Source organism: Apodemus sylvaticus, chromosome 5 (assembly GCF_947179515.1).
Source record: "Apodemus sylvaticus chromosome 5, mApoSyl1.1, whole genome shotgun sequence".
Classification (NCBI taxonomy): domain Eukaryota; kingdom Metazoa; phylum Chordata; class Mammalia; order Rodentia; family Muridae; genus Apodemus; species Apodemus sylvaticus.
Genome location: NC_067476.1, coordinates 30,755,876 through 30,766,957, shown reverse-complemented (window position 1 = coordinate 30,766,957; position 11,082 = coordinate 30,755,876).

Below are 11,082 nucleotides of genomic sequence, written 5' to 3'. Positions count from 1 at the left end.
TCTGGGTAGCAGACGGCATTTAATGGGATTCATAGACATTAAGAGGGGCAATGACAATGTCATACCTTAGCTGGAAGTAATGAAGACGTCCCAAATTTAGATGTCTCCTGAATGCATTGCAAGTGGTTTCTTTAATGGTTCAGTTTCAATGCAGAGCTTTGTTTTTATTATATGTAATTTAGGCCATAAATCTTAAATTGGTTATTATCTTAACAAATCATAGTCATCTTTTCCAAGCAAAGTTCATATTTTCCACTATATTTAGAATTTAGCAAAATATCAAAATATTCCTTGTACATCATCCACATTTCATATCTTTATTTTTTTTAATTTTATAGTAAAATTTTTACTGTGTATTATAGTTTTGCTGAGTTCAAAGTAAGGCCAAATACTGAGAAGTGTAAAATGAACTAACCTTTCTTTGGCGAGTTCTATGTGTGAAGAAACACAACACACCTTTCACTAGAGACTGCCAGACTTTGTCTCATCCATATATAATCAACACTGACAGTGTGTGACAATCCTGTTTGTTCCCTAGAAATTGAGATAGTTTTCTTTGCTTAGCATCTGCAGTTCCATATTCCGTACCACCCTAGCACAGTACTGACCAAACTACATACTGAGCTCACATGTGAAAAAAACAAAACAAAACAACACTGTTCCTAAGTGGTTAATAAGTTCAGGAAGGATTATCATATTGCACATGCCTGATCTATCAGTGGTTCTAAATGCTTTTGTTTATATGTCCACTCCTCAGATTTGAAAGGTCTGACAAGTCTTTCTTGAGGAATTAAGTTTTGGGTACAGATACACAGATGAAGCCATGATAGAATGACCAAGAAAGTGTGATACTTCTGTTGGGAATTTTCCCAACAGAAGTAGGGCTTGTGCCAGGCAGAGACCACACAGTGGGACCTCCCGGAGTTGCCAACTGGATCTGAGATGGTCTGGACTGAGAGTCCCCAGGTCAGAGTCTACCAGGAAGTCAGCCATGGGGGGGGGGGGGTCTTACTGCTACTAAGTTTCTCTATCTTTTCAGAGTGAGTACCAGAAGTTGTGGGAGGATGTTAAGCTGGAAAGTGATTTAGAGTCAGGACTTCTTCAGTCACTATCTTCATCTGTCTGGCCACTCCCACAAAATGGCACAGGCTAGGGAGCACATAAAACACTATTCCTTATTAAGGATGCAGAAACCCAATGTCAAGGATCACCCTTGTCCAGTTTGGGGGAGGCCTAATGTCCACCACGTTCCATAGATGGCATTTTCTTGTTGAGTTCCTTCATGATGAACAAGGTACAGTAGCTCCACTACTGGGATTTAATCCCCTTGGACAGGTTCTTAGTAGTGTCATCACCTTTGGGAGGAGAGTTCAGCATATCACACAGCAGTTACAAAGTGAGGAGAACAGAGTTATAAAAGCATAGCTTTTCTTCTCAGTATAATATTTAAAGTGAAGTAGCAGATACAGACCCTTAAGCAGTTTCTGACTCCAAGTAGGTACCTTACATTTTGCAGTCATAGCAATGGGAATGGTTACCGCCTGAACGTACCAGGGCAGCCACACACATGAACTCACAGCAGTTGTAACAGCATATACAAAAATTGTGTTACTTCAAGCCATAGCCAATCCCAGCATGGAAGGAAGGGCTGAACAAACATTCCTACCCCAAGTGGTGATGCTATTGGAAATTGTGAGTGGCTGGGAGAGGGAGAAGGAGAGAAAGAAGCCATTTTCTCTTCGAGCACAGCCCCTGGTAACTAGACAGCTCTACAGGGAAGTCCACATAGCCAAGATCGTTTGGGTGGCACAAATTGATGCTGAGGACCAAAAGAGACGTCACAAAGTTGTGTGGGTAGGGAAGAGGAGTGAGTTGTGAAATTGAATGTGAATCAACAAACACTGTACACAACTCTCAAAGTACTAATATAAAAAGTAAGGAAAAGAATGTTTTTTTTTAAAAAAAAATTGGAATCCTTATAATTGCCTTGTAATGGATTGAATTCCCAAGTCATATATAGATTTATATATTTTTCTGTGACAAGAATGTTGTTGAGATGAAGCAAACATCAATTGTATGCTCTTCTGTCTATGTATAGTCCTGGGATGGTGTTTCCGCATTTGTTTGGATGAAGCCACAAATCTTCCTGAATTAAAATGTCAGCTCCATTTCCAGCAACAAAGGCTAATCTTATTAACCCTGAACTGAAAACCACTAAGCAATGAAGTTATTTCTTAAATATATTGGCATAATAAGCAGTCAGGAGTCTATCTTTACTTGTTTTTAGCTATATTCATCAGTAAATAAAGTGTACCGTCACTTCCTGATAATGGTGGCACTTGGCAGTTTATAGGGACAGTGGGTATCATGAGCTCTTTTCTTATTTAGACTTGCTGTTAATGGCCTTCCATTAGGACCACTTTTAAGCATTTCCTTCATGTTCTAGGTCAGCAATTTCAACACAAGTGCATTAAGGTGTAAATGTCTGTAAGTTTACTCAGGCAACCTGTGTACAGAATGCATCAGAGGGTGTGCTCATCTTCCCAGGGATAGCCTCTTTCTATAGAGTTTCTCACATCTGCAGTCTGGGAGAGGAGCTAACACAGCAAGTTGGCTGTGACATTCACTCGACCCTACTAACAGTGGGCTAACCCCTGGGACAGATGTGTCTCATGCATCTCAGTAAGTAAAAATCTAACAAAATGACTCAATTAGCATAATGGCAGGATCAGTGTGTGTGTGTGTGTGTGTGTGTGTGTGTGTGTGTGTGTGTGTGTTTGGGCTATAAAAAAAGAAAAGGCAACTTTATAAGAGCTGTTGCTTTGGTTGTTAAACACCTAAAACAAGGCTCTTCCAATTACAGGCACAGCTGACCCAAGAGTGAGAACTCTCACTTGTTTGTAGACTGGTCGGCAACTCAGTCAAGACTGGCCCTGATATCACGTTTAAATTGTTTGCTTAACACAAATGTGCTAATAATTATACCCTGGGATAACTTGAGGGATATCTTACCCCCCCCTTTTCCTATTCCACATTACCCTCCTACCCGACTATTAACTCTGTTCATCCTATCTGAACCACTGAAGATAGAGGGAGTGAAGCCCCCTACACATCCAATAACTCCAATGGCTTTTACCATACAACAGTACGGTGGGCTTGTTAGCCATAAGCCAATTAAGGCAATTAGTGCTATTTAATACGAAACGCTCTCCAATCCACACACTGGCAGGAATATTGAAAAATACAGGCATGGAGAATGCTGATTTATTTTCCCGTTGCCTGAGCCAGCTGCTGAGTGCCAAGCAGTACTGTATGTGCTCCCAGCATAACTTTATTAATAATCTTGGCAAACAAAGAATCCTTCAGCAAATAGCAGTAGCCTTTTGATTATATTGTGTCACAGATAATAATTGCTTCAAATTGAATGTTGGAATCTCATGCATAATGAAAGAAAAAGTGCTATCATATAACAGCTTGATTATAAAAGCATGGGGTGCTTTGGAAAGCTACCAAAAATCCCCCAATTTGGACATTTTAATTGTTTGACTTCAGTTGCTGATCCAGACCAAATTCATTAAAAATATTTTTACGTCCTCAAATCTCCATAAAACAGAATTTTCCAAGCCTACGGTCAACAATTCATTTAAACTTAATGAATGCGAAAAATGTTTTTCTAAGATGTATAAAAATATGACATTATTGTTGTTATTGGAATGATGCTTAATTCGGTGAAATTCTAGTACACAGAAAAATTTAAATTGGCAGTGGTAGGTTTGGAAAGGGGAGTGTAATGAATACTTTACATTAGCAATGGGACTTGATGGGTGTGCTATATCATTTTAGGAAGATACCCTAGAATTGCTTCAGTTTACAATGATGGAGCTCCGTAACGAGGTCATGGGAGTGTACCTGTGATTATTTACACTAACATAGTAGTGCTATTCAAATGTATTCAAGAGTCCGTATGGTTAAGACACTGAAATGAATAGCTTTAAAATGAATGAATGTGTTTTGTTTGACATGAGCACAGTCATGTTAAGGACCCCAGTGCCTCAGACTTATGGAAAGAGCAAAGCCTTCCACAGTCAGCCAGCCTGTGGATGGTAAGTATTTGCAGAAGATGGACCACAGATGGATGGGTACAGCTTGAGACTGCTCCCTGCAGAGACATCGGCAGAGATTAACTAAGCTTGCCTCCTCCTTCAACTATGTGCAACAAACCTGTGTCCTCCAGATTCAAAGTATAAAATAAACACACAGAGTTCTAGTCTCCTGCTATTAAGTTTTGCTGGTATGTCTCCATCAGAGCTCTTGGTCCATTTTTCTTTTTATGTAACTGTGTGTCTGCCTTTTCTTCATTTCCTTGTGGCCCCAGTCAGGACAATCCATAACTCTGTGAAGATCATAGCACAAACTATTTCCCATTTAATCCTTATGACCCTGTCATATCGACAGTATTATTGAGTCTTGAGCATGGAAAGTATAGGAAAAGATTTGTGGCATGATTTAAATAACCTGTTTTGCATCAAAACAGCACATCTGTGCCTCACCCTCAGTGATGACTGGGAGTAGCTTTTTCCTTAGATTTCCTTAGATTTCCTTGTTCAAGAGACTTGCTTTTTCAGGAGCAATGTTAAAAGACTCTGGATTCTAAGGATCCTAAAATAAGACAGAACATAGCCATACTAAGAATTTCTACAGGTGCATATTCCTCAGGAGTCCAGGCAGTGGCTTCTTTTCAAAGTGCCCCTGAGACAGGTAACAGGTAATAGTCAGTCCTCAGTGCTCAACAGACAGCTGATCTGGTGACTCTTCAAATATTGTGTCTCGGTGGTTCCCTCTCCACAAAGGACTTGACAGCAAAGGAAGAAATGCTAGCTGGAACTGTTTTGTTTTATTCGATATATTCTTTATTTACATTTCAAATGATTTCCCCTTTTCTGGCTCCCCACTCCCCAAAAGTCCCATAAGCCCTCTTCCCTCCCCCTGTTCCCCCATCCACCCCTTCCCACTTCCCTGTTCTGGTATTCCCCTATACTGCTGCACTGAGTCTTTCCAGAACCAGGGGTCACTCTTCCATCCTTCTTGGACATCATTTAATATGTGGATTATGTCTTGGGTATTCAAAGTTTCTAGGCTAATATCCACTTATCTGTGAGTGCATACCATGATTGATCGTTTGAGACTGTGTTACCTCACTTAGTATGATGCTCTACAGCTTCATCCATTTGTCTAAGAATTTTATGAATTCATTGTTTCTAATGGATGAATAGTACTCCATTGTGTAAATATACATTTTTTTGTAACTATACATTTTTTTGTATCCACCTGGGTTCTTTCCAGCTTCTGGCTACTACAAATAGGGCTGCTATGAACATAGTGGAACATGTGTCCTTATTGCATGCCAGGGAATCCTCTGGGTATATGCCCAGGAGTGGTATAGCAGGGTCCTCCGGAAGTGTCATGCCCAGATTTCTGAGGAACCACGAGACTGATTTCCAGAGTGTTGTACCATTTTGCAATCCCACCAGCAGTGGAGGAGTGTTCCTCTTTCTCCACATCCTCACAAACACCTGCTGTCTCTTGAGTTTTTGACCTTAGCCATTCTGACTGGTGTGAGGTGAAATCTCAGGGTTGTTTTGATTTGCATTCCCTAATGATTAACGAAATGTTGAACATTTCTTAAGGTGCTTCTCAGCCATCCGAAGTTCTTCATGTGAAAATTCTTTGTGTAGCTCTGTATCCCACTTTTTAATGGGGTTATTTGGTTCTCTGGGTTAGTCAGTCCTCAGTGCTCAACACAGACAGCTGATCTGGTGACTCTTCAAACATTGTGTCTCTGTGGTTCCCTCTGTACAAAGGACTTGACAGCAAAGGAAGAAATGCTAGCTGGAGTTGTTTTGCAACCAACCAAGGACAGGGTGCTTTTGCTCAGTTTTCTTAATAAACATTGTATTTAATGAACATCTCTAATTTTGATTTTTTTTATGTATGTGATAGATCAACATACATTCTTGATTCTTATGGATATTAACTATCCCTGAGGCATTAGATATACATTTTCTCAGAATCCTGTTTCCTTGCTATTTCCTTAAGTACTAGACAACCCATCAGCCCATCCTAATTAAGGGTAAAAGTCAAATAATAATTATTTTGTCCATGGAATCCTTCTGCAAATCTGTTTTGGAAGTACAAATAGAGCAAGTGCCACATGGATGCAACAGTATCTCGGGATGCTTATGTAAGGGGTAAGAATTTCCAGCCTAATCCCGAGTCCCCCCACCCCCATCTCAAAGCATTCTTTTTTTTTTCTTTTTTTTTTCTTTTTTTTTCTTTTTAATTTATTGATATATTTATTTACATTTCAAATGATTTCCCCTTTTCTGGACCCCCACTCCCGAAAGTCCCATCAGTCCCCTTCCCTCCCCCTGTTTTCCCACCCAACCCTTCCCACATCCCTGTTCTGATTTTGCTCTATACTGCTTCACTGAGTCTTTTCAGAACAAGGGGCCACTCCTCCGTTCTTCTTGTACCTCATTTGATGTATGGATTATGTTTTGGATATTCCAGTTTTCTAGGTTAATATGCACTTATTAGTGAGTGCATACCATGATTCATCTTTTGAGTCTGGGTTACCTTACTTAGTATGATGTTCTCTAGCTGCATCCATTTGCCTAAGAATTTCATGAATTCATTGTTTCTAATGGCTGAATAGTACTCCATTGTGTATATATACCACATTTTTTTGCATCCACTCTTCTGTTGAGGGATACCTGGGTTCTTTCTGGCATCTGGCAATTATAAATAGGGCTGCTATGAACATAGTAGAGCATGTATCCTTATTACATGGTGGGGAATCCTCTCGGTATATGCCCAGGAGTGGTATAGCAGGATCTTCTGGAAGTGAGGTGCCCAGTTTTCGGAGGAACCGCCAGACTGTCAAAGCATTCTTTAGTAACTAAGGTGACTCACATCACCTTTCTGAGTGGCTCTGCCTTCAGCGCTGATTACCATGCCAAGCCCAATGTTTCTTTTTTGTTTTCTTTTTACAGACTTAGTTACAGACTTTACAGAGTTACAGACTCTCTGCTTAGTTAAACTGTGTCCACCGAAATTCCCTGCCTTTGCACTGACACCAACGAGCTTCTCTATAGTAAATAATTCACTGAAGCATGCCTTAGAAATGATTCTCATCTCTTGAAGCTGCGAGCTCTCCACCACGCCTCTAGCTTCAGGTGCTAGCTAGAGCACCCTGCAGAAGAGGACCTACTGAACATCCACTCACTGGGACACCATAGCAACTGTCTTTTAACTCACCGTGTCTATTTCCTAATGTGTCAAATGGAAAGAGAACCTCAGCTGATTGGGAGAAATTAAGTAGATTTCGTCTGTAAGGCATTTTGAAGACACTCAATAATGGCTACTCCCCTCAGGTTGTGCTTTGAATATTTTATGGCACCTGGTTTATTTCATTAATCCAGACATTCTTCTGTATCAATGCAGGGATCATTTCTTCTGCCTCATTCTTCCTGTCTCCCCTCTCTCCCCACGCCCACCCAGCCAATGAGCTGCTCTGACGGTCGGTCCCCACTCTGTGAAGACAGCTTTCTTGTTAGGGAAGGATTTCAGCACCATGTTTTTTGAACATAGCTTCTCCAATGTGAATGTAGAACCCCTGGGCATCTTGTCAGAACCTGCAGATTCCAAATCCCAAATCTCCAGGCCTGAGAAAGAAGCAGACTTCTCCATTTCTATCAAGCAGGAAACACTGCTGTAGCCATTCCACAAACCACACTCTGAGGAGCAGAGATCTGGATAATTGAATCAAAGCTTCCAAAACCAGTCACACAAAAGCCAAAGGGAAAGACTAGACAAAGGGAGGGGCAGAGCCAAACCTCAGGCCCCAGCTCAGTTGGCAGCACCACACAGATGCGGTGGGAACAGAGACTGTGTGTGGTTAGTTAGTTAGTTGAAGTGTTCAACATTTTCTTTGTCTAAATGCGGAGTCCAGATTCTCACCTTTGGGAGAGGTCTCCCCTTTGTATCCTTCACAACGTGCTCTTCCTTTCTGAGGATCTTAGGAAGTGTTCGTTAGGAAGTGTTCGGAGATAAGTGGGAAGGCAAATCAAATGGAACAAAATGAATTTATAAAGATGTCTGTTTCCTATCTGCAATTTCTACCGTGCTTTAGCATGGCTGTTGAGGGAACAGTGTGCATGGTGGCTCTGAGGGTCCCAGGGTCCTTAGCCACGCTTTATAGCCAAAGGGCTCCGAATCTTATCTCTATAGACTGTAGTCCTGGATGAGTTATTTCACACACACACACACACACACACACACACACACAGAGAGAGAGAGAGAGAGAGAGAGAGAGAGAGAGAGAGAGAGAGAGAGAGAGAGAGAGATTTACAACAGATTATATTCCGAATGGCTATGGAAAGAATTATCTTAAGTAAATTCTTAGAGGTAGGAGGCACCCTATAAGTAATAAGTGTCGTATAGTCACTTTCGTATATGTCTAGATGTTATTAGCTAGCTTGACTTGAAGGCTGATCATAAACCATGGGTTTCTGTATTTTACAAGTAAACATTTAGGGCCCCTCAATCTATCTAATGCATGTTTTATCTGAATTATCACAACTTATGGCCTATTAGTTCAGAATTATGGACGAGTAACATGTTAGTCACATGGACAATTTTTTCTTGGGACTTTAAATTTCTCTATGAGGTGAAATTGCAGTGTTTGTTAATCTAAGACAAATTTTCTTTCGTGGAATATTGGTAGAAAATATCCGTGTATCAAAATTTAAAAAGTATTCTAAAGCCAGAGACATTTTGAGAGACACCGAGAACAGTATAGCAAATAGGAGAACCACTTTTTCTCCTATTTACACATTAAACCACTTGTTTAATGCATTCATGGGTGTTAGAGTTAAGACTGTAAGCCTTGGTTAGGTCACTTTCCTTAATTTATTTTCATTCCCAAAGTTATCATTAGCCCGTACCTTGTGGGAATGTCATTATGTTTTGACAAGACAATATAAATTGAAAATGTTGGACATCTCCAGCCCTATAGCTCCTGGCCAGGCAGTGTCACGAGGACACCAATACAGTTAGGAACAGGAGCCCAGGGGTTGAAGAAACAGAAGCAGCATCGGAAGAAACTGAACTCTCTAACTCTCAGTCCTTCCAGGCAGGCAGAGGGATCACACAGCCCAGCCTGCAGAGGAGAGTTCACAGCCACCCTCCAGAAGGACTTCCTAAATCCAGAGCCTTGTCCTTCTATCAGATAAATATGACTGTCATTTTATAGTGTTCAAGTCTTACACATCTCAGTGTCTCTGAAAATGGAATTAAATGTTCAAAAATGTATTTATCCAGTGACAAATGAGAGTGTCTTCTTTTACTTCCGTCCTCCAGGCATGCTCCTGTGGGGCCAACACTTAGAGGAAAGGATCAGGACTTGAAGGTCCTCTTCTGCAGCCCAAGTTCAAGGCCATCCTGGGCTGCAGGAAAGCCTGACTCAATGAAACAGAAAAGGAAAATATTTTGAGGAAGTCTGATTTCTCTGAGGTGGCGAGGGTTGGGATAGAGAAAATTAATTGTAAAAGCAAGCTCCAGATGAACCAGTGATAGGAAATACGAATCTCATGCAGGCCTCTGTGAGGGACTGACGCTATGGAAGGGGGGCGTCAGGTGTGGGCACATTTCCCATTGCTGATTCCCATCACCACCTTCCTGTCTTTCCCCACTGCTTGCACTATGACTACTTGACATTTTAATTGGCACAGCACAGTGGCCAAAAACAGAGCCTGTAGACACACAGCTTCGGTCCGTGTCCAGTCCGCAGCATTCACAAGGCTGTGCAAGTCCGGGCAAGATACTGAGCTTCTCTCAGCCTGGTTTCCTTCTCATGGAAAAAACAGCAAACCAACATAAGCAAAACTGAGAGGCTAAAAATAATCTCCCGTCTCCCTGGGGAGAGTAATCAAGAATGGCGCCTTGCTTTTGAACAGTGCCTGCCTTTTAATAAATGGATGTTGAAATTTTTATCCTGTGTCAGGATACTCATCGTCATTATTAGTTTTCATTTTAGTTTCAGAGTAAACCAACCAGTTCACCTTCAACAGCTCCAGCACCGTGACTGCTACCCGTTGCCTTTAATTCTCCTGACAGCTGCTTTCCTGGGAATGTGTTATCTGACTAAACGTTCACTATGCAGTGTTTACTTTCACACATACGCCTAACCATGGCACATGAAACATATGTGCAGAGAAAGGGAAAGACGGGTTTGTGCTTAACTACAGGAACAATCATGGTAACACGTGCCAGTGAAGGCCACTGTCGTGAGCGCTGCTGTCTACAGAGGATGGGGCTCCCCAGAACTGTTTGCCTATGGTCACACAGCAGTTGTTGTATCTCGCCTTGGCCTCACATCCTTGGTACATAACTGGTGAGCCAGGAAAGAGATGAGAGAGGTCATTTTCAGTTGCTTTAGAAAGAATCAGGTCATGGTTGAAATAACAGTCTCATTTCATAAGAGGACACCGTGAAGAAATAATTGTTCTAAAGGTAAAATTCAAGCAAGGTGTTCAACTGAAATTGTATAAAGCATATGCAACGCCAGCAACATGAATAGAGGTGGAAGTCCTGCTGGGTCATGATTATGTTTTCACAACTAGGTACCATGGAGACAGAAACCATAGAAACAGGTGATCTTTTACCTTTACAGACTTTAAATGTATGTGGTTAGTTCAGCTTTGCTTGCACATATAGATATGTATGGGAAATAGGAATAATTAATTATCAAGGAAATCCAAAAATTTGAATTATAGGACTTATTCTCTCTAAGGAGAATATTACTTCCGTATCCATACTAAAGGCAATTTCTCAGGAAGCTGTGGAAACTGTCTGTGGCAGATGTTAAAATCGGGTGCTGTCTGTTGATTAGCATTTAGGGACCAGAATGATGAAAGAGGTTCAAAATCAATCAATCAATCAATCACGGTGGTTAATATACCCTGCTCCCCTCTGAAGGCCTTATCTAAAGCAGAAAGTGCCCCTGAGACATTAAAAATAAAA